This window comes from Dama dama, chromosome 4 (assembly GCF_033118175.1).
Source record: "Dama dama isolate Ldn47 chromosome 4, ASM3311817v1, whole genome shotgun sequence".
NCBI classification, from domain to species: Eukaryota; Metazoa; Chordata; class Mammalia; order Artiodactyla; family Cervidae; genus Dama; species Dama dama.
In genome coordinates this window covers 28,835,524-28,858,288 of record NC_083684.1, presented here as the reverse complement: position 1 = coordinate 28,858,288, position 22,765 = coordinate 28,835,524, and the positions used below count along the sequence as shown (strand labels likewise).

Genomic DNA, 22,765 nt, shown 5'->3' with positions numbered 1-22,765 from the left:
AAAAATTGATGCTTTTAAACTATGGTGTTGGAGAAGACTCTTGAGAGTCCCTTGGACTGCAAGGAGATCTAACCAGTCCATCCTAAAGGAGATCAGTCCTGGGTGTTCATTGGAAGGACTGATGCTGAAGCTGAAACTCCAGTACTTTGGCCACCTCATGGGAAGAGTTGACTCATTGGAAAGAGCCCTGATGCTGGGAGGGATTGGGGGCAGGAGGAGAAGGGGACGACAGAGGATGAGATGGCTGGATGGCATCACTGACTCGATGGACATGAGTTTGAGTAAACTCCGGGAGTTGGGGATGGACAGGGAGGCCTGGCGTACTGCAATTCATGGGGTCGCGAAGAGTCGGATACGACTGAGCCACTGAACTGAACTGAAAGCTGTTATATGGGCCTCCCAAGTGGCTCAGTGATAAAGAATCCGCCTGCCACTGCAGGAGACACGGGTTCGATTCCTGGATCGGGAATGTTCCCCAGAGAAGGAAATGGCAACCACTTCAGTATTTTCACCTGGAAAATCCCATGGACAGAGGAGCCTGGTGGGCTACAGTTCCAAAGGGGTCACAAAAGAGTTGGGTATGACTTGGTACTAAACAACAACAACACTGGCTATTACATAGAAACCATCTCAATAAGCTAATTTTCTTGGCAGTATCAACAATATGCGATGATGTGGGGATTATACATATGCAGATACAAAAGCCTTTTTTTTAAAGATACAAAAATCAGTTGTATTTTTATACAATAGCAATGAGCAATTCAAAAATAAAATTAATAAAATGATCTCATCAACAATAGCATCAAAAAGAATAAAATATCTAGCAATAAATTTTACTGAAGGAAATACAAGACATGTACAATGAAAACCACAGAAGCTTTTGAAGTATCAGGATGGGAATGTTTTCCATGTAATATAAAATCTGCATGCTGGGTAAACATCTGCTGGTCACTGTCTATTCATATTTTGGCAATAACCAGAGAGTTGCACAATTATTGGGCACATTTTGATTAGATGCATGCCCTGTTTTTCCAAGAACAATTGAAAAATACCTGGAAATGCTCATGGGAAGTGTCCTTTGTTGATCTGACTCAGTTAAACAGTGATTTTTGCATGACTTTTAATCTAAATTTCTGTACAGGGCCTCCGAAGAAGCCATTTTGATGACAAGCTTTATCTGTTTCTAATTTATAATAGAGCAAAATGAAAATTTATTTTAGGGGCCAGGAAATACTTCCTTAATCTTGATGTGTCCTATCACTGCAGGGAGTAGCTTTGAAGAAGTGAAGATATCAACGCAGCAAAGGAAACCAGAATAAGGCAAGGATGCTACTTTGATGGAAGATGCTACAAGGCAGTGGGACAAGCATAAATTTAGGAGACTTGCTTCTCTATTCAAAGTTTGGCCCGTGGATCAGCAGCATAATATCACCTAAGAGTTTGTTAAAAATGCAGAATCTTAGGCCCCATCTTAGACCTATGGAATCAGCATGTGCAGGTTAACAAGAGGCCTGGGTGATTCTTATGCACATTGAAGGCTGAGAAACTTTTTTTTTCCCATTTATTTTTATTAGTTGGAGGCTAATTACTTTACAATATTGTAGTGGTTTTTGCCATACATTGACATGAATCAGCCATGGATTTACATGTGTTCCCCATCCTGATCCCCCCTCCCACCTCCCTCCCCATCCCATCCCTCTGGGTCATCCCAGTGCACCAGCCCCGAGCACTTGTCTCATGCATCCAACCTGGACTGGCGATCTGTTTCACACTTGATAATATACATGTTTTGATGCTATTCTCTCAGATCATCCCACCCTCGCCTTCTCCCACAGAGTCCAAAAGTCTGTCCTATACATCTGTGTCTCTTTTTCTGTCCTGCATATAGGGTTATCGTTACCAAAAATATGGAACGCTTCACGCATTTGCGTGTCCTCCTTGCACATGGGCCATGCTAATCTTCTCTGTATCGTTCCAATTTTAGTACATGTGCTGCCGAAGTGAGCACTGAGAAACTTCTAAAGCACCAGCCTTACCTGTAACTAGACAGACCTGAGTATTATTCTCTATCTTTAAAATGAGGAATTTGGCCCAGAGCAATGCTTTCTAAAGTAGGATCCTTCACAAGCACTCGTATCATAAGACAAGGGGAAAAGGATTCTGTGGTCAAACGTGTTTAACTGCATACAGTTAATGAACAAGGCTGTTTGCCTTTTAAAGGCTCTGATAAGTCCTGCAACAAAGGTACGTTTTACAGCATCACATTTAATCTCTAAACCAATTTTTTACTAAAATGAATAACAGCCTATGGAATTAGTGTTCCACTGAGCATGCTTTGAGGGAAATTGTTTTTAAAGTTCTTTTCACCTTCACGATTCTATAAAATAATATCCTCCACAAATTTTACTTAGCATCTATATTGTGAGCTGAACTTAGATATCTTACCCAATCTGGCCACATTAGATTACTCCACAGATCTCAGCCAGAAGGAACTGAACTTCTAAGGATCCAAATGACTGAAGGGAGAAGGGAAGGCAGATTCTACTGCCTGGAGACTAACTCCTAGACTCGAGGAGCAGAGTCTAAATCCAGACTGAAGGCTGGGAGCCTTCATCTAATTTTTAGTTCCCATACTGAAAGTTGGTCCTTTCAGTAATCTTCAACCAATTCTAAATGTCTCTCTTCTCAGCTTGTTTGAACCTTTAGAAGGCTTGACCTGGAAGCATAAGTCAAAGAAAAATAGTACAGGGGGCCAACCACCTTAGGACTGTCCTAGTTTTAGCACTGAAATTCCTTCGTCTTAGGAAACCCCTCAAACCAGGGCACTTGGTAATCCTAGAAACTGATCGGTCTTAACAAAATTGACAAATGGCTCATTTTCCATCCCCCATCTCTCCTCTTCTGTCTATCTAGTTCCCCTCCCTACCTAGCTCCCCTCGATATAATCAGCACAGGAGGAATTAGGTGGTTTGGTCAAGTTGAAAGACACATTTAAAAAGAGAAATAGGTGTTGAGTTTGCAAATGCAAACCATGTGGGTCTCAGTTGCAATGAATGGAGTTGTCCTGTTCAGCCAACCTTATACAAGAAGAACCCCCCCAGTTTAAGTTATAATGTGAGTCTTTGCTTCCCAAACAGATTCATCATAATGTTGAAAAATGAAGACCTACCTTAGAGGAAACATTAATGCTAAACATGTCAGGTGTATTTTTGTATCTTTTATCAGTTCTTGAAGAAACACAGTATCCCCTATGGTGATGAAATCTAGATCACTCAAGTTTCTGGGTATGGAAATTTGAGGCAGGAAGCACCTAGACAGCCCCTGCCCTTGAATTTTTTTTTCCTGAGGCTTTCAAATATATTACATTTGATTGACAAGATCCATGCATGCGTACAAACTTCCTAGTTCAGAGGTTTTTTTCCTTGCTACAGTCCAGCCTCTATGAAGTATTCTTTGTTAAAGACTTGTGGAGCCCTCCATCTAATCCCTGTAACTCTAAATTCTAGCCTTACCTCACTGTGCATTGCATTTTGGTAGTTTCAGTTTGACAGAATGTTTCAAAAGACACTGTTGCAACCAGAACTGGATGCCTTATTTTTTGCAAAAGCAGAAACAAGTACCAGCATTCTTTAAATAACAATATTTTCTGATGTTAATGTTGAATTAATCCAAGAAATGAATATGTATTGATGGTATTCTTTGGGGTTTTGAAAATCCTTACAACCACATAATTAAATGAGTGCCTTTAGAAATACTGATAAAAGCCCATTGCCATTCAAATATCTATACAAGACAATGGCCGTAAGCTGTGGGTTTGGGAGATTAGTTTGGCCACGAGCCAGTGTTTATCACAATATTTCCATCTCAGCTGATAAAATTTAATCATTCTTATTTAAATAGAAATCAGAATTAATGCAGGTTTTAAAGAGAAGGAATAATAAACGAATCACACTATCTTTATTTCAGAGCTCCTGGCATATATTGTCTTTGCAGAATGGAAATGCTGACGGTTGTTGTGTTGTGTTTCTACCTTGGACTTTCATTCCAGAGTCCTCCAAAATAATGAGCTATTGCTTCTAGAATATTTCTTTCTTCAGCTCTGCTTTAAATACAGTGGTTCCCACCCTCCTCTCCTGTGGGATGAACAGCGGCTGTGTGATGGGTGTGTGACTTGAACTGGAAGCAGCGCAGTCTGTACCTGGGCTCTTTCTCCCAGAGGAGCAATGGGTTTGGACTGTTTGTTCACATCCCTTGCCTGAGTCCCTGAAGACCAGGAAGTCAGGAGGCATCCAGTGTGGATGGAGTGTGTGGCCAGATTTGGACCAGAACCATTGTGCTGCTAGAGGTCAAGTCCAGAGTCAAGTCATGGAAGCAGTTACAGCCTGAAGAAACCTTATTGGTCATTGAGTTCAAACCACTGGTTTTGTAGAAGAGGAAGCTGAAACCCAGGGAGCAGAATTGACTTGATTCTTCTGGGTCATTCTTCGAGTTAACAGTGAAACCATACTAACTAGGCAAGTCAGGCACCCAGACCCCAGCCTGGTGTCCTTTTGACTTTGTATGGTCCTTTTAACCCAGGGCTAGATCTGTGTGGGTGCAGTTCAGTACCATTTTGTATGACTTTCTCTTGACATTTTTGGTTCATGTCTCAAATGGGGTGTGCCAAACCAAACCTGTTCAAATTTAAATAACTTCCTCATCCACAAAATTAATCAACTAAAGGAACCGTGTTTTCCCCCAGGATTTTTACTTCTTGAGTGGAGAGGTATAGACAACCTTATTTCTCTCCTTCTTCCTTGAAATAATATTTTAAAAATTTAAATGTCTTATATTTAAATACAAAAAGAAAAAAAGTTTTTGTGTCACTTCACTGCGTACATAATATGTCTAATACTAAAAAAATAAAATAATTCCAATAGTTAAAATTTACTGATCATTTACTATGTTGTAGGCACCTTGAAAGTGAAAGTATTAATTGCTTAGTTATGTCCGACTCTTTGTGACCCCATGGACTGTAGCCCACTAGGCTCCTCTGTCCATGGAATTCTCCAGGCAAGAATACTGGAGTGGGTTGCCATTCCCTTCTCCAGGGAATCTTCCCAACCCAGGGATTGAACCCGGGTCTCCTGCATTACAGGCAGATTCTTTACCATATGAGCCCTTGGTATCTCATTTAATCCATACAACATCCCCATGAAGTGGATACCATTTTTATTCCCATTTTACAGGTGAGAAAACTGAGGCTCAGAGGGATCAAGTGACTTTCCCAAGGTCACCCAATTAGCAAGTGGTAGAGTTTGGAGTCTAATACCAGGAGTCTGGCTATAGGTTCTGGCTCTTAACCATGATTCTATACAGCCTAAGAAATGTAGATTCTTAATTTAGTCAGCACAAAGGACTTACCTGAATTTTTAGTTTCACTTCCTTTTCATACTTCATAATGAATCCCATTGTTTCCATTATCATATAGTCTCTCTCAGTTGGAATGAGGCTCTCCTAAAGTCATTTGGTATAAACAGTTACATTTGTTAGAAAAAGGCATTTTGGAATCCATTTGACTCTATTGCTTTTGACTTTGTTATGAATTTCAGTTTGGGTTAAGGGTGTATCAGACTTCAAAACATCTGGTTAGGTCATTTAAGAACCTTCCTGAGACTTCACAACCCCTTAAGACTTCCTTTCAAATGCAGATACTTCCTCTGTCACCAGGCTTTTACAGATGCTTTGAGAAACAATGAAACAGTGCTTTATTCATTTGAGATAACGTAAAGAAGACCTCCTTAATCTGGTATCAATGGGAGTAATATGTTTCACATGAGTACAATTTCCAGACAATTCGACTTTAGACATATAAGAGCTGGGAAATTTTTTCTCAATAGTTTTTGATCATTACACATTCCTTTTTCTTTTTGTTTTCTTTCTGTTTGTTTTCCTTGGGTTTTAACCTTACCTTTCTTGATACCCCAGAGCTATGGTCATGATCATTAATGGTATACTATGGGGCTCCTCTGGTGGTTCAGTGGTAAGGAATCCGCCTACCAGTGCAGGAGATGCGGGTTTGATCCCTGGGTTGAGAAGATCCCCTGGCTCTTGGAGAGGAGAAGGATCCCCTCAAGAAGGAAATGGCAACCCATTCCAGTATTCTTGCCTGGAAAATCCCACGGCCAGAGGAACTTGGCGGGCTCTGTAGTCCATGGGGTCACAAAGAGTCATGACAACTTAGCAACGAAAACAACAGTAACAGCTACACTAATTGGAGTGTCTGGGGAAAATGCCCTTTTGGGATCTGAGACTTGCAGACAAGTGTCACTTTGTAATGGAAGCATCCTTTAAGTTATCTGACACCTTTAGATCTTAAAATATAAGCAGGATGATATAATTTGAGAGTCAGGCAATCGTTTGCATGCAGACACTGTGCTTGCATTTTGATAGGCTTTTAGAACTATGAAGACAAGTTGAGAGGGTTAGTTAACTGTCATGGTGGTCTGGACTCAGCATAATGTCCCTCAGGTTTATCCACATTGTTGCAAATGGCAAGATTTCCATCCTTTTTAAGACTGAATAGTATTCCACTGTTTGTACATTTGTCCATGGGCATTTAGGTTGCTTCTGTGTCTCCAATATGATAATGCTTCAATCAACATGGGCATGTAGATACCTCTTCAATATCTTGATTTCAGTTTATTGGTCCTTTTGTCTGTTGCCCTTGGCTTGTGTGTTTTAGTCTGTCAAAGTGAAATTTCAAACGTCATAAGTTAGTTGAGAAACTTATGAGTGACATACATGGTCATCTATTTCCATTATTTTTGATCATGTCTCAAAAATTAACCAGGTAGAGAAGAAAGTTACGTTTTGCATGACATTGGGGGCTGTTCCAACCATTTAAAAGGAATATTGCTCTAAAAAGAATATTGGTATTTAGATGTCTTAAGTGTCCCTTTCAAAGCCTGCCTGACTGAGAACAAGCAAGTGGAACCTTAACTGAGGTCCCAGCAGCTCTGTCCTTCCCAACCCAAGTCCCAGGGGGAACAGCAAAGACCTCCAAAGAGGCAAAAGGCACTGGGTCTGGGCTTCCCCGGCCATGCCTGTCAGACTTCAGCTGGATCGAGTTTCCTCACCATCCGCATCTACTTACTGTGGCTCTATGCTGGTGAATACCATTCAGGGATGGTTCTCCTTGTTTCTTACCATGCGCACTGGAGGGACACCCTCTCTAGTCCTCTTGTATTTCTTGCTGCTGCCAAAGTCACATTGCTCCTTCTCCACCACCTTTGTCTTACTTCCCCAGAGACAACCTTGGATGCAGGACTCTTGAGAACCCTCCGTCTCTCTCCCATCCCTCCTTGCCAGCTCTTCTTGTCCCTCCACTTACTGACTCAGGCACTTAACCCCCCTCTGCCCAGCTGTGTGCTCAGTTGCTTGGTCGTGTCTGACTCTTTGCAATCCCATGGATTGGGGCCCACCAGGCTTCTCTGTCCGTGGAATTTTCCAGGCAAGAATACTGGAGTGGGTTGCTTTTTCCTCCTCCAGGGCATCTTCCCAACCCAGGGATCGAACCCACGTCTCTTGCTTGTCCTGCAAGCAAGGTGGGTTCTTTACCACTCAGCCACCTGGGAAGCCCCTCTGCCCAGGTGTCCTTCTGTTATTTCCACCACTCTGTCATCTTCCTCTTCGCCACCTTCCTCCCATCTGCCGATTTGGACCTGCCACCTGCCAGTTCCAGTCCCAACCTGCCCTCTAATGCTGTGTGATCTTTGGCAGCTTGCTTCACCATGCATACATGGGCCCCATGTATGCATCTATACAGTGAGAGAGCTGGATTGGATCAGCAGGCCCAAACACAAGTGCAGGGTTCCAAAACAAAAAATAAGACTGATGCAGTTGCTTGCATATTGTCAATAAATGATACTTGAAAAAAATTCAACCCTTTCGCATCAATACCTACTTGCTTTGATTTTTTGCTGAAACCCACTACCCTTTGTCTCTAGCTTTCACCTTCCAACCAAGGGGAGAGATGAAGGGATGAGAAGTAGGTCACAGTTCTCTTGGCTCTAAGAACAAAACCACCCAAGTGTGATGACATAGATCTAGTGATGGCAGCCTCTGTGCTGGGAGGCAGTAAGGAGCAGTGGGGACTGTGGTAACTGGAAAATGGAGGGGGAAGTCCTGTTGTGCAGCTGAGATGGGTATAACTTGGCTCTCCGCTCCCGCAAAAGGATTTGGATATTCATGTTTTCCATATAAAATCTCTCAGTGTTTTATTTTGTTTTTAAACATTGGCATCTAACTTCAGCTCTAAAATTAAAAAAAAAAAAAACCCATTATATTGGTGAGCTCTGTGCAAGCCTAACATATTTGGCTTAGAGAGACCAGTTTGCTTCCCAAGCATCATAGACCTCTTAAATAAGAGTCCCAGTGTGTTTCCAGTTAATAATTCAGCACCTCTGAATCATGTCTTTACTCCATGGATTTTCAGCACTTGTACATTCAACTTGCATGAACCCAGCTGTCATTTCATTCATTGCTTTGCAGTTCCTCTACCACTTTCATTTCTGTGTTTTATCTCGTTATCTGGATCATTTGTTCCTGAGGGTTGAGCCAGACGCTGGACTAGACTCCAGGGAGGGTTGCTAGAGTGAAAGGCCCTGGTCTCTCCCTTGAAAGGGAGAAGATGGGATGGAGCGTAGCTGACCTGGGCAGAGGGTCCAGGAGGAAGTACAGCCCAGGATGGGCCTGAGGGTGAAAGCAGCCCCTCCTCAGGCCTTTTCATGATTCCAGGCATCATCTCTAGCCCGAGTTCTGTAGTTCTTTGCCCAGACCACTGCAAAAGACCCCAGCTGATTTCCTGGAGCTAGACTGGTTCCCTGTAGGCCTTTGAGTTCACAACAGCTAGAGTGAGCTACTGTATTCCTCTGGACTTTTAAGGGCTTCTAATTGCTCTTGGATGAAGCCCCCAGGCCTTAATGGGGCCTAAAAAGACCTGCCTGGTTTGGTCCCCAGGGGCTTCCCTGATGGTTCAGTGGTCAAGAATCCACCTGCCAAGCAGGAGATCTGGGTTCAATCCCTGGGTCGGGAAGATCCCCTGGAAAAGAAAATGACAACCCACTCCAGTATTCTTGCCTGGGAAATCACATGGACAGAGGAACCTGGCAGGCTATAGTCCGTGAGGTCAGAAAGAGTTGGACACAACTTAGTGACTAATCAACAACTCCCCTGCCTCATCTCCCACACCCCTGTTGTCTTCTCCAGTCTCACCTTGCCTTTCCATTTCCCAAACACACTCTCTTCCCTCCCATCACTAGGCTTTTGCACATCCTCTGCCCTCTGTGTAGACCATGCCTGTTCCCTGGTTAAACGTTTCTCAGCATTCAGGTCTCATACAAGGATCACTTTCATGAGGAAAGCTTCCCTGAGCCCCCAGGCTAGGTCGGGCTTCCCCGTGGTCTGTGGGAACAGAGGTCTGAATTGCCTTCTTCAGCATTAAATTCCTAGAAGATTGCACAATGCCTGGCACGGGGATGGGAGAAAGTAAATGTTCACTGAGAGATGAGACAGAATAAGGAACTTCTGAAAAGGGGTGATTTCAGGAGTACCGGCTACATCCCTCTGTCCTCAAAATATGAGGGTCAGATGAGGATCTCACTCTTCTATCACAAGCTAAGGTCTTTTGTTTACAGTAAGAAATATGGGTCAAAGAAAAGCATCCTTCTATGTCCCTTTCTGGGAGAAGAGTTTAAGAATAGGCAGGGTACAATCCAGGTTTGAGGCATGAGACAGGGTGCTCAGGGCTGATGCACTGGGACGACCCTGAGGGATGGGATGGGGAGAGGGATGGGAGGGGGGTTCAGGATGGGAAACACATGTACACCGATGGCTGATTCATGTCAATGTATGGCAAAACCCACTACAATATTGTAAAGTAATTAGCCTCCGATTAAAATTAATAAATAAAATTTTAAAAAAAGAATAGGCAGGGTAGACTCAGGAAACCAGGAATGTCCTCTGTGCCCGATAATTTTTGACCCAATTACTGCACCGACTACCACCTGCAGAGATGGTAGGTGCATCCAAGAAAGGGCAGTTTCGTTTATGAGGGTGTGGCATTTAAGTACTCTGTATCTGGTGCCTTATTACTAGAAGCATGATCTGTGGTCCAGCCACATGGGCATCACCTGAGAGCTTGTTAGAATGTGAACTTGACGTGGACAGGCACTTTTTCTAGTTCACTGTTATATTCCAATGGCCTGGAGTAGTGCCAGGTACACAAAAGGTATTCAATGAATGTGTGAATGAATGAGCAATGGAAGGACTGAAAGCTGGAGTGAAGGGATGTTTGAATGTAGGCATGTTGCAGACGAAGGAGGGGGTGAATGAATGCTGGATGAATGGACACGTGAGCATGCCATCTTAGGTGTGTCAGTGACGGGTTCCTTTCCTGCGGGCACAGGGCCCTGAAAGGGAGGTTGAAGATGCCCTGAAGGCTTCCCCAGGAGAGGGCGTGGGCCATCGACCACTGGCCCAAGAGGTGGAGCTTTGGCTTTGATGGAAGAAAGGGCCCCGGGAAAGCAGCTGGACTTCTTCAGGGACATAGGGCAAGCCCATGTTTGGGGATTAAAATAAAACAACCAGCCAAACTGTTTGGTCTGTGAAACAGTGATCCTATTATTCCCGACCTCGACAAAGCTTGCTTAACTTGAACTTCAACTGTTGTCATTATTCATCAAGACAGTACAGCCCTAATCCCTTGGTCTTAGCCAAGCCCCAGTCTTGCCTGTGTTCCCTGCAATGAATCCCATGAGCAGATCTAAGCTACAGAAAGAGGAAAAAGCAGAGCAGATGACCACCAAGAGATTGGTGATACATCAATCAGGGCCTGCACGTCCAGGTCAAACTTCAGAAGAGAAACTACATTTTCTTATTAATGTCAAATTTCAAGGAAAAATAGGTCTGAAATATTAAATGCCGAGTGTGGAACATAGTATTTTGTTTGGTAAATTTTCTACGTCACGATGAAAGCAACAAAAGTTCATATTTACATAGCACTAATTCTGTGCTAGGCAGTGTTCCAAGAAACTTATAGTAACTCATTTTATCTTTGTAACCATCTAGTGAAGAACGATTATTACCCTCCCATTTTACAGATGAGAAACTGAGGCACTGAGATATTAACTTCACCCGAGGTCACACAATCATTGAGTCAGGAGCAGAGCTGTGATTCAGTTGGGGGCAGTCAGGCCCCCCTCCCCCACCAAGTGTATGATCTCAAACTCCCTATTACACAGCCTAAACTGAAGTCTGAAGATTGTTAAATGAAAAGATGCACACATTCATTCATGCATTTATTTGTTCTACAGATCTGTAAGCATCTGTCTTTAACTGGGCTCTCCCCATAGGGATCCCAAAGACAAAAATAGCAATTCCCTACCCGAGTACAGTGTTTTAGGAAGCACTTCCTTGAGGATCTGATGATCATCTTCACAGATGTGGACACCTGAAGCCCGGAGAGCTGACGTGCCTTTCTCAAGGTCCCACGATTAGAAACAGAGTGAGTTAGACCATGAACTTGGATGTTCTGAAACCAGACCCAGTGTTGTTTCCACTCTAACACGCTTGTTGAAAATGGTAGAGGAGATCAGACACACAGACGTGTGATAGGAATAAAACAAGATAGAAATGGTTTGTGCTTCTACAGAACATATTAAATACCGGGGGTAGCTATAGATAACCCTTGGGTAACAGCCTAAACGCTACCATTCATTCTAATGGAAGGGCTCACCTCTTTTTTCAGCATTCCTGGAGAGGAGTTGGAGGGTGTTGTTTTATTCAGCCTTAAAAAGGAACGAGACTGTACCATTTGCAGAGACGTGGACGGACCTAGACACTGTCATACAAGGTGAAGTAAGTCAGAAAGAGAAAAACAAATATCACATGTGTGTGCTAAGTCACTTCAGTCGTGTCTGTCTCTTTGCGACCCCATAGACTGTAGCCCACCAGGCTCCTCTGTCCTTGGGGATTCTCCAGGCAAGATTACTGGGGTGGATTGCCATGCCCTCCTCCCGGGGATCTTCCCAACCCAGGGAGTGAACCTGCGTCTCCATGGCTCATACACTGTTGGGGGGATTCGCTGAGCCACCCGGGTCATTAATGTTAATAGGATATTAATTAATATTAATAGGGTGTTCATATCCTATATTAATGCATGCATGTGGACTCTAGAAAAATGATATAGATGAACCTGTTTGCAAAGCGGAAACAGAGACACAGAAGTAGAGAGCAAACGTGTGGATCCCAACAGGGGAGAGAGAAGGAGTGGGATGAATTGGGAGGTGGGATTGACATATATAAATACACTACCGTGTGTGAAATAGGTGACTTATGAGAGCCTGCTGTGCAGCACAGGGAACCCTACTCAGCGCCCTGCGGTGACCTAGATGGGAAGGAAAACCAAAACAGAGGGGATATATGTATAGAGTGACTGGTTCACTTTACGGTATAGCGGAAACTAACATAACGTTGTAAAGCAACTAGAGTCAAAAATAAAAAGGAACACATGTAAACCATCTTATAAAATACACAGTTAAACAATTTCCATTCCAAACAAAGTATTGTCCTGAACCTCCTACTATTTGCTGAAAAACCCTACTTGCCAGTTTATGAAAATAATTTTGGGTCCACCCTTTTCCCCCTCGCGGCTTGACTTGCCCACTTAAAAGGTTGCCCTCTTGAAATGAACTCTCATTAAAATGCTCAGCTAGTGACATCGATAAGTTTATCCCTTGGCGAAGGCAAGCATGCTGGGGCTATAATGACATGGTCTTTCGGTGATCTTAAGACATTGATTAACCCTCACCTGCCAGAAATCATTAGCAGCCAGATTGCTATTTTCTGATAGTTTTGAAAGGAGGATAAGTTTTAGTAAATAATCATTGGCTACTGTCCCAGGGGGAAAACCAGGCTGGAGCAGCCCTGAAACGCCACATTGGTTTATTTTTTAGTGGGTGTATTTAGGGAGGAATGGAAATTGCATTCCTAGCAGCTAATTATAGGATAAGTGTGCCTACTTAACCAGGCAGCAAGCATGTCAGCTCTGCACAGAGCTCTCACATTATATACATTTTCTTTTCTCTGGATAATTAACAGGATCAAAATATTACTGTCAGATTCAAGGGGAAAATTAACACATTATCTTAATTGTCTTTTCTGCTCAGGTACAAGGCATTACCATTTCAAAAAGGACTTGTTTAATACATTGGAATTTTAAACTGCAATTCCTGAAGATGCCGTTAATCCCATTCCAAACTTTGATCTACTGTTGTGATATCTTTGGATCCTGATTTCTCTGTTTTACTTTTGAACTTTTCAAAAAGGTAAGAGAGGGTGCAATGACACCTGGACCTGGCTTGTACTGCAGGTTAGACATGCTATTAAAAGTCAGCTTTATAAACTTACAATTAAAGTGATATCAAGACAAAGGAAGTAAATACTGTACTTAAAACGTACATATCACTTTCTAATGATTTCACTACATGTTACTATTATCTATGTTATTATAGTTATCGTGATGGTATCTCTATGGTAGAGACTATATATAATGGGGAGCTGGTGCTTAATCCTTTCCCAGCTCTGCATTCAGTGACATTATACTAGCAGCTTGCTATCAACCATGGTGCAAGTACTTATGCCTTGGAAATTGGCAGATAACTACAAATCAAGGGCTTTGGCAAGGGCTTCCCTCGTGGCTCAGTGGTAAAGAATCCACCAGCAGTACAGAAGCCACAGGAGACACAGGTTCGATCCCTGGGTCTGGAAGTTCCCCTGGAGGAGGGCATGGCAACCCACTCCAGTATTTTTGCCTGGAGAATCCCTTGGATAGAGGAGCCTGGCGGGCGACCGTCCATAGGGTCGCAAAGAGTCAGACACTACTGAAGCGACTGAGCGTGCACACATGCAGGGTTGGCAAACTATAGCTTGTGGGCTGGATGCCTGTTTTAGTAAATACATTTATTGGAACATAGCAATTTCCGTTTGTTTCTATATTACCTATGGTTGCTTTTGTGCTACAGCCGCAGAATTGAGGCCTTCTTACTGAGACTGTATGTTCTATAAGCCTAGAGTATTTACTGTCTGGCTCTTCACAAAATTGTTGCTCTGGTCTATATTAAGAAAGTGATGGAGAAAATATTGATAATGAAGCTGCAATTTGTGTTATGTCTGTAGTCATGACATTTATGACTAGCTTGTGTAACTAAAGAAGCCAGGAATCTTGCCTTCAAATGGTTGCATCTAGGATTCTAGATGCCATTGATCTCTCAGCTTGGTTCTCTTCTCTATTAACTATTTTCAGGTAGGGTTTACCGTGATGTGATACAACAGCTTCTCAGAATCGCTGACTAATATCCTAGCTATAGTTAAGTGACCTCAGCTAAGAAGACTGCAGCAGCAAAAGCCCGCCCACGGGTACATGGTCAGGTTATAATAACCTGCCATGGGCCACATGATCACATATGAGCCAATCACAGAAATGGAGTGCCCTGATTGGTTAGGCCTAAAACATGGGCCCATTCTAAGAATTAGGGTTGAGGGTCAGCGTCAGTCCCATCTGGGCGCCCTAATTGCTAGAGAGTGTGTATGCTTCCCAAAAGAAAATCAGGTAGTTGATGAGAGAACAAAGATGCTCTAATCCTTGGATGCTAGAGATGAAGCAGCAGATGTTCACTGTAAACATCGTCTAAACCCTTGCGGCTCAAAGAGTGTGGTCCACCGGCCAGCATTATCTGGGAGCTTATGAGAAATGAAGAATCACAGATCCTTTCCCAGACTTCTCAAACCAGGATCTGCATTTTGACATGATCTCCGGGTGATTTGTCTGCATATTATGGTCTGAGAAGAGCGGCCCTAGGACGGAATTCTCACTCGGCAGGAAACCTAGGCTCAGAAGTTTTGGTGACTTTTCCGATGTCACCCAGATTAAGTGCTGATTCTGCCTCAACCAGCCCACTGTTGTCGCCCGTTCCCCAACACACCTGCCAACACATGATTCGCTAAACAGAACCTCTCCCTGACCTCTTAGTCTGAGGCTGTCTTGAATTCTATACCCTATCAAGAAAGAGGCTTTAAGACAAGACCAGGAAAAAAAAAAACAAAACAGTGTCTCCACAAAAAAAAAGAAAGAAAGAAAGAAAGAAAAAAAGGCCTGTCTTCACCTCTCCATTGGCAAGGAATACAAAGTTAAACTCCCAGACAGTTACTTAGGCACACGTTGATAGCGTCCCATTAGTCCCAGGCACCAGGTGGTCTTGTTTTATTTATGTTGGGCTAACAGGGAATCATGTGTATTTTCCTCATCATTACCATTATCATAGAAACAACAGCAGCAATGGTGATAAGAAATGCATACTTTTAAAAGCCAACAGTGTCCTTTGGCATCCTTGGAGCTGGAATGGAAATGCACAAGTGTTAGGTCTCTCCCATATTTCCTTACATGTTGACATCAGGAATGACACACATGGCTAACAGATTTTCCACATGTTTTTCTCCTTGGCTGACATCTCCCCACTCAATCAGAGTGAAGTCTGTGATCAGAGAGAGTGTTGATTGACTGCTTAGAGGGCATGAGCCTTCATGAAAACACCGGCATGACAGTTTATATAAATATCCTGACACTTTTTTTCTTATTCTCTCCTGTCCCTTAAATTCCCATTTTAATTTTTTTTCTTTGAGCTTAAAATTAATATTTTCTTTGTGGACATGTAATATCCCGGCATGCCTCAGAGCTCACTCAAGGAGCTTGTTAGCATTTCCTATTTAATTGGATCTCTTTCTCCCTCACCCATGTGGAATTCTCCCTCCATGGGTTTCCAATCGATCTAATGTCAAAAGAAAAAAAAGGAAAAAAAAAAAAAAAGACCATCTCCCTAAATTACAGAGTATAATATATTGTTTTCTTTAGTAGGATAACCGCAAAGATTCAGACTTAGGCTGATTTATTTGGGGGGTCTAAGACTCCAAAGTTCCAATTATTTGGGTAATTTGGGCATACAGACCCTCTCTCATTTGTCCAAATTAGTTGGCTAATTGCAGCTGTTTGGTTCTAACTTGGAGGGACTTTGGCTGCTTCCAAAGTACAGGGAAATAAATGATGTCGTTTCCTTTGGAACAACATTAAAGTTGGAAAGATTTTAATACGTGCAATTTTCCCACTGATAACATTTAACTTTCTGGACACGCTGGGGTGGAAGGAAGATTATACTCGATTGACAGAGGTGAAATTTTTTCAGTTTGTGATCTCAGAAATCTATCATAATTATGTAGTACATGTTCCCCAAAACTCCTTCACCGGGGGAGCCCAGTGAAATACTCTCTTCTAGTCATCCAGATAATTCCAGCTGGCAGCCAGCTGACCCCAAGCTCTGTCAACATCCACCCAAGATCTTATGGGATTCAGAATTCTCCCCAGGTTGGTCCTGGAATTGGAATTGTCTGTGACACTCTTTCTGTCCCAGGGCTATACTTTTCCCCCGGGGATAGAGCTTCTCTGTCCTTTTTCTCTGTCTTTACACTAAATGTGTGTCTCAGTGGTGCCATGGTCCCTGACATTCCGGGGACTTAATTACAAAAGGTAGATCCTTCTATCCTTTCTGAATGTGTGTTTCCTAGGCTTACTCACTCCTTCTGAGAGACCAAGAGGGCTGTCTCTTTGCAGTTCCTGATACCTGGGGAATCACATGACCCAAAATCAGCCCTTACTAGTGAAATTCTAAACTGCTCCCCCCATCCCTACCCCAGACCCAGGATACTTGACAGATACCTCTTAGTTCACCTTGCTTAGACACTACAGGAACAAATCAAGTCAGTAACTCTGCTTTCAAATCCCAGTTCTCACTGTCTTGCTATTTAACCTTGGGAGAGTGCATTTGTTTCTCTAGGCCTCAGTTTTCCCCATCTGTGCAATGGAAGGCATTAACTAAAGTCTAGGTTAAATCTAAACCCAAAAGATGAATCCATTTTAAGAGATTATCATACCTTAGAATTTAGAAGATGGATTTTCCCATCTCTGAAAAGGTGTCAGTTTTTACGCATCTATAAGAGCTTGCAAAATTCTGACTCATCTTAAAAAACCAGCAGTGTAGCCATTGCCCATAACATAAATAGCTGCTATGTCTTCCCTCTGCAGTGAGTGTTTTTGACTCTGCTCCCATGAATGTCTAAACACTTCTAAAGAGAAAATTTCGACTCTCGTTTTCCCCTTTGTGGGCCAATCTTTTGAACTGCAAATAGATGAGCAGAGACTATTTATGCATTCCACTTCTCCTGTACATGTTTGTTTGACTGGTAAGATGGAAGGTAAGGGACTATTTAAAGATATCTTTGAGAATAATATAAGTACACAAGGGGGCCAGGAATAATAGGTTAACATCACAGAAAATGTAGGTTGGGTATAAACTTCCCGGCAGTTTGCATGATTCAATTATGAAGTAGTATCCCATAGGAAGGGCTTTGATCATCTGTACTGGAGATGTTTGCAATTTCGCTGGATTTTTGAAAAATCTCTGAGAGTCATTTTTGCAAAAACAAGAGGCAAGGCACTGAATTTGGACTGTTTCTCTGCATTAATTTTTCCTCTCTCCCTCCCCCCAACTTGCTAATTTCTCTGAATAATCACTATAATGAAGTGTCACAAAGGATCCATTTAGAAGTTCAGAATAGCAGTAGCATATATGTACTTAGTAGAGGGCTATATATAAGCCTAATCTGATGTTGGCGTCTATGTGAAGTGAAAATATTTTAACTTATTACTCAGGACTTGTAAATGTATATAATTTGCTTATCACTACTTGAGCTTTCTTGAAGACCAGAATACGCCATTTTTCTTTCTTCTTGCTTTATTTTTGGTTAACTGTTTTAAAGTAAAATAGAAACACAGAGGAAAAAGAAAACACCAAAAATGAGCAATTTAAGGAGTTCTTATAAGAGAAACATCCTTGCAGTTGCTACCCAGATCAAGAAAGAGGACTTTGCAGACATCCCGGAAGACCTTTTATGTGCCCCATTGCAATCACAACATCTTTCCTCCCCACAGCCCTGACTTTTGTGTCACTTCCTTGCATTTCTTTATAGTTTTATTAGTTAATGGACCTCCCTTGACACTCATTTTAAAAGACAAAAGACATTTTATATTTGAAAAGTTTCTCTCAGTCTGTAAGTTTTCTCTCCATCTTTTTCTAGTCTTTAACTATTTGTGTTGAAAGAACTCAGGACATTTGACCTGAGAGTTTCACCCACTCTGAATTTTGCTGATTGCAATTCAGGGTGCAGTTTAGCATGCTGCTCTGTCTGTCTTTCCTATAAGAGGACCCAGAGGCTGGTCTGGACTCAGGTTTGATCTGTTTTGAAAGAATGTAGTTGGTAAGGTGTTCTTTCACGTGAGTGTGAAAAAAAATGCTTTTTTTGTGTGTGTTAAAAGACATGCAATGCTTAGATCCTTTCATTCATTAAGTTTGTAAAATGATAATACTTTGTCTGCCATTTTTCCCATGTAAGAGAGGTATGAATGTAAAGAGATGCTTACTCTCATCTGTATTTGATTGCCTGGTGTTGTTGTTTAGTCACTAAGTCATGTCCGGCTCTCTGTGACCCCATGGACTGCAGCACGCCAGGCTTCCCTGTCCTTCACTATCTCCTGGAGTTTGTTCAAACTCATGTCCATTGAGTCGGTGATGCCATCCAACCGTCTCATCCTCTGTCATCCCCTTCTCCTGCCCTAAATATTTCCCAGCATCAGGGTCTGATTACCCGGTAGCACAGTTTATATATGAAAGGTTGGTTAAAGGCTTAATTTACCCCTTTTGTTTATGAATTTTCAAGATAATGAATTGACTCCCTACATTCCAAAGATGACCAACCAGAGTCTTTAAAAACATCATTGTGAATTGTCATCAAAAAAGAGAGGAACAAATTGAGCACCAGAAGGAAATACAGAAGGGAGGGAGGGAAGAAGGGAAAAGGGAAAGAAAGAAAGGGAAGAAGGAAAGGGAAGGGGAGGGGAAATAAAATGAAAGAAAAAAGGAAAGGAAAGAAAAAAGAAATACTTAGGTATAAATCTTACAAAACATGTGAAGGATCCATATGCAGAAAACTGTAAAACACTAATGAAAGAAATCAGACAAGATCTAAATAAATGGAGAGATAGTTCATGTTGGTGGACTTTAGTTTGAAATAATGTATTTGTATCAGTTTATTAATTGTAACACATGTATTATACTAATGTAAGCTATTAGGAGAAAGTGGGTATGAGGAATATGGAAACTCTCCAGAATTCCTCTACAATATTTCTATGAACAAAAACTATTCTAAAATAATTATTTGTTAAATGTCATTATGATCTTAAGAGTTTAAATTTATTTGATGAGATTCAGTCAGTTACATTTGTTTCTTTTTGAAGCTTAAGTTGTTCTGTTGTTGGCCTCTTCAAAGGTGGCTCTTGAGTGCTTTTCACATGACCCAAGTCCTTGAAAGTTTTTGGGGTAGTTTGTATGACAAGGTATTCTTGGCTCACCTTTTACACTCCTGCCCCAGCCACAGAATCAGCCATTTCTCCAAGAAGCTCTGGTTTCTTCTGTTCACGTATTTCAAGATCACAATCTTCATGCTTGGGATAGTCATCTTTAGAACTCATCAATAGAGCTCATGAGTTTATACTAATGATTCCACTTCAAATTCAAGACCCCAGTTATTCTTTTTTTTTTTTTAAGTAACTTACCCTCTTCTAGAATATATCCATATCTCCTTTTCCCCCACACTGAGAACCTTGGTTCTCAGGGACACATAGAGAGATAAAAACCAGAGCATCGCATGCTATTTACTTTACCCCAAATTACACAACAGTTTCAGGACAATACTAACACTGTACCACCAATATAATTACTGAGCAAAGTCTAAAGTTTTTTCCATATGGTCTTCTCATTAATCCTATTTTATAGTTGTACTATAGATAGCCACAATTCCTGGGCATAATAGCCCTTACAAATTATACTCTTTTCCTTGGAACCGTCATTTAGCGTTAGTTCCACAAGTAACTATATGTTAAAGCTCATAAACAGTCCTTGTGTTGATGCCTCTCAGGTTGGTTGTCTGAAGCTTGTGTTCCAGAAGTTTCCATGGGAAGGGTACTGCGGAACACTATTCTTTGGGTTGATAACATTTGTCTGTGTCTTTTGCATTTTAAAGGTACTATTATTAAATATAAAATTTTGACTCATATTTTCATTCCTTGAATTTCTTAAATATTTCTCTCCATTTTCTTCTGTCATAAAGTTGTTGACATAAAGTGTTAAACTCATGTCTAATTTTGTTTGCCTTATAAATCACTTGTTCTTTTTCCTAATTGTCTAAAGGATTTTCCCCTTCCTTCCTTTTTTCTTTCTATGATTAACTATTTTACTAGAGTATTTCTTAATGTTGGTAGCTTTGGGTCAAGAGTCTCAAATATATATACAGTTCAATGTATAGTTTCAAATCTTTATTTTCTAAAGTTTTCCTGAATTATGTTTAGTATTTGTTCTCTTTTCCTTGTTTTGGTTTTCATTTTTGAAGGCATTCCTCCTATTCCTATGTTGGATGTCTTTGCCTGTTTTAAATATTTTTTACTTTTTTTCAAACTCTTTTAGTTCTTCCTTAACTTCTTTTATATTTTTAATGTTTTGTTTATCTTAAGGCATAATCTGTCCTGTTTATTCATACTTGTGTTCCTTCTAGTTTAATTTTCATTTCTGAAAATTATTTCAGAATTCTTCTCTTCTTGTATCTGTGATCTCACCTCCAAGTTTTTCAAAGTCTAATCAGTACTATTCTTTTGTGTCCTGCTTATTTTCTTATTGTTTTTTAGCTCTTTTTAAAGTAGAAACGTGTAGTTTTGATCAGTTTTGTGAGCATATTTTTCTGGCATGATTTTGTTGTCTGCAAGATTGTTATTCTGCCTCCTGTATTCTTTTTAAAATAATTTTGTGTGGGATTTATCTTTGGTACATGTCTGTTGCTCACTTTTATGTCAGATTGTTTTTCTGAACTTTTGGAAAGAAGTATAGTTTAAGATAGCTTTTGTAACTTAAAAACTTAACTTGCCTTTCCTGATGTTTTTGTATAGTATTAAGAAGTACGGTGACTTTTCTTGACTCTGTTTCCCTTCTTGACATTTATCTGGACTTTCTCCTCCCATTGCGTGTGTTGAGTCCTACTTAATTATGAATCTGTTGGCATTTCTACTAGTCTACTAGTTGTTCCTTGATGTGGAGTCCTCTCCTGAAAGGGAGTCCTGGCATACTGGCTTTGGATGCTGAAGGAAACTAGATTGTTACAGAGTCTTTGTTTCTCACTGTGGACCCTTCCTACTCACCCACAATTAGATTGGGCAGGTCTTGATGGGATTCCCTGGTGGCTCAGACGGTAAAGAGTCTGCCTGCAATGCAGGAGATCTGGGTTCAATCCCTGGGTCAGGAAGATCCCCTGGAGGAGGAAATGGCAACTCACTCCAATATTCTTGCCTGGAAGATCCCATGGATGGAGGGGCCTGGCAGGCTACATACCTGTTGGAAACAACTGAGTGACTTCACTTTCACTTGCAAGGTGTCTTGATATTCATAAATAGCCCCTCTCAACCTCAGCTAACTTACCACTAATATAGAAAGCATAAGGGATGAAGGCTGATTGCCAGGGGAACCAAACCATGTAATTGGAGGGTTGGAACTTTTAGTCTGACCCACCTGGCCTCCAGGGAGGTGATTGGGTCAATGATTTTATTAATTGTGCCTATAGCACAAAGCCTCCATAACAACCCAAAGGGATGGTGTTCAGAGAGCTTTGGGTTGGTGAATGCTTGGAGATCTTGGAAGAGTGCCATGCTTAGAGGGAGCACGGAAGCTCTGCCTCCCTTCCCACATGCCTTGTACTGTGCATCTTTTCCGTCTGGTTGTTCTCAAGTTATATCCTTTTATAATAAACTGGAAATATAGCAAGCAAAATGTTTCACAGTTCTGTGAGCCACTCCAGCAAATTAATCAAACCCATGAAGGGAATGGTAAAGAAGATGTAGTATATATATATATATATATATATATATATATATATTTACACACAAGGTGATATTACTTAACCATAAGAAAGGAATGAAATTGGGTCATTTGTAGTGATATGGATGGACCTAGCTTCTGTCATATAGAGTGAAGTAAGTCAGAAAGAAAAAAACAAGTGTTGCAAATTCACACACATATATATATAATATACTATACATATATATATAGTAGAAAAATAGTACAAATGAATTTATTTGCAGGACAGGAATAGAGACACAGATGTAGAGAGCAGACATGTGCATACAGCAGGGGAAGGGGAGGGTGGGACAAATTGAGGGAGTAGCTTCAACATGTACACACTACCATGTAGATAACTAGTGGGAAGCTGCTATATAGCGCAGGTAGCAAGCTCAGGGCTCTGTGATGACCTGGATGAATAGGATAGGGGTGGGGTGGGAGGGAGGCTCACGAAGGAGGGGGTTTAAGTATGCATATATCTGGTTCACACTGTTGTACAGCAGAAACTAGCACAATATTGTAGAACAATTATACTCACAAAAAGAAACAAGAAGGGGTCATTGGAACCTCCAGTCTATAGCTGGTTGGTCCAAAGCACAGGTGGCAGTCTGGACTTATGACTGACTTCTGAAGTTGGGGTGGTGGAAGTACCAGTCTTGAATAGCTGAGCCCTGCGTATC

At 41.4% G+C, this 22,765-nt stretch overlaps 1 non-coding gene and 1 pseudogene across 1 annotated transcript; both read right to left on the bottom strand.

The window, feature by feature from the left end:
* Positions 1-22,765, bottom strand: part of LOC133055034 (mitochondrial import inner membrane translocase subunit Tim29-like) — a 186,914-nt pseudogene that overhangs the window by 11,294 nt on the left and 152,855 nt on the right.
* LOC133055278 (U6 spliceosomal RNA) lies at positions 1,902-2,008 on the bottom strand. The gene has a single exon (XR_009692577.1). It is a non-coding gene; the product is annotated as a U6 spliceosomal RNA (small nuclear RNA).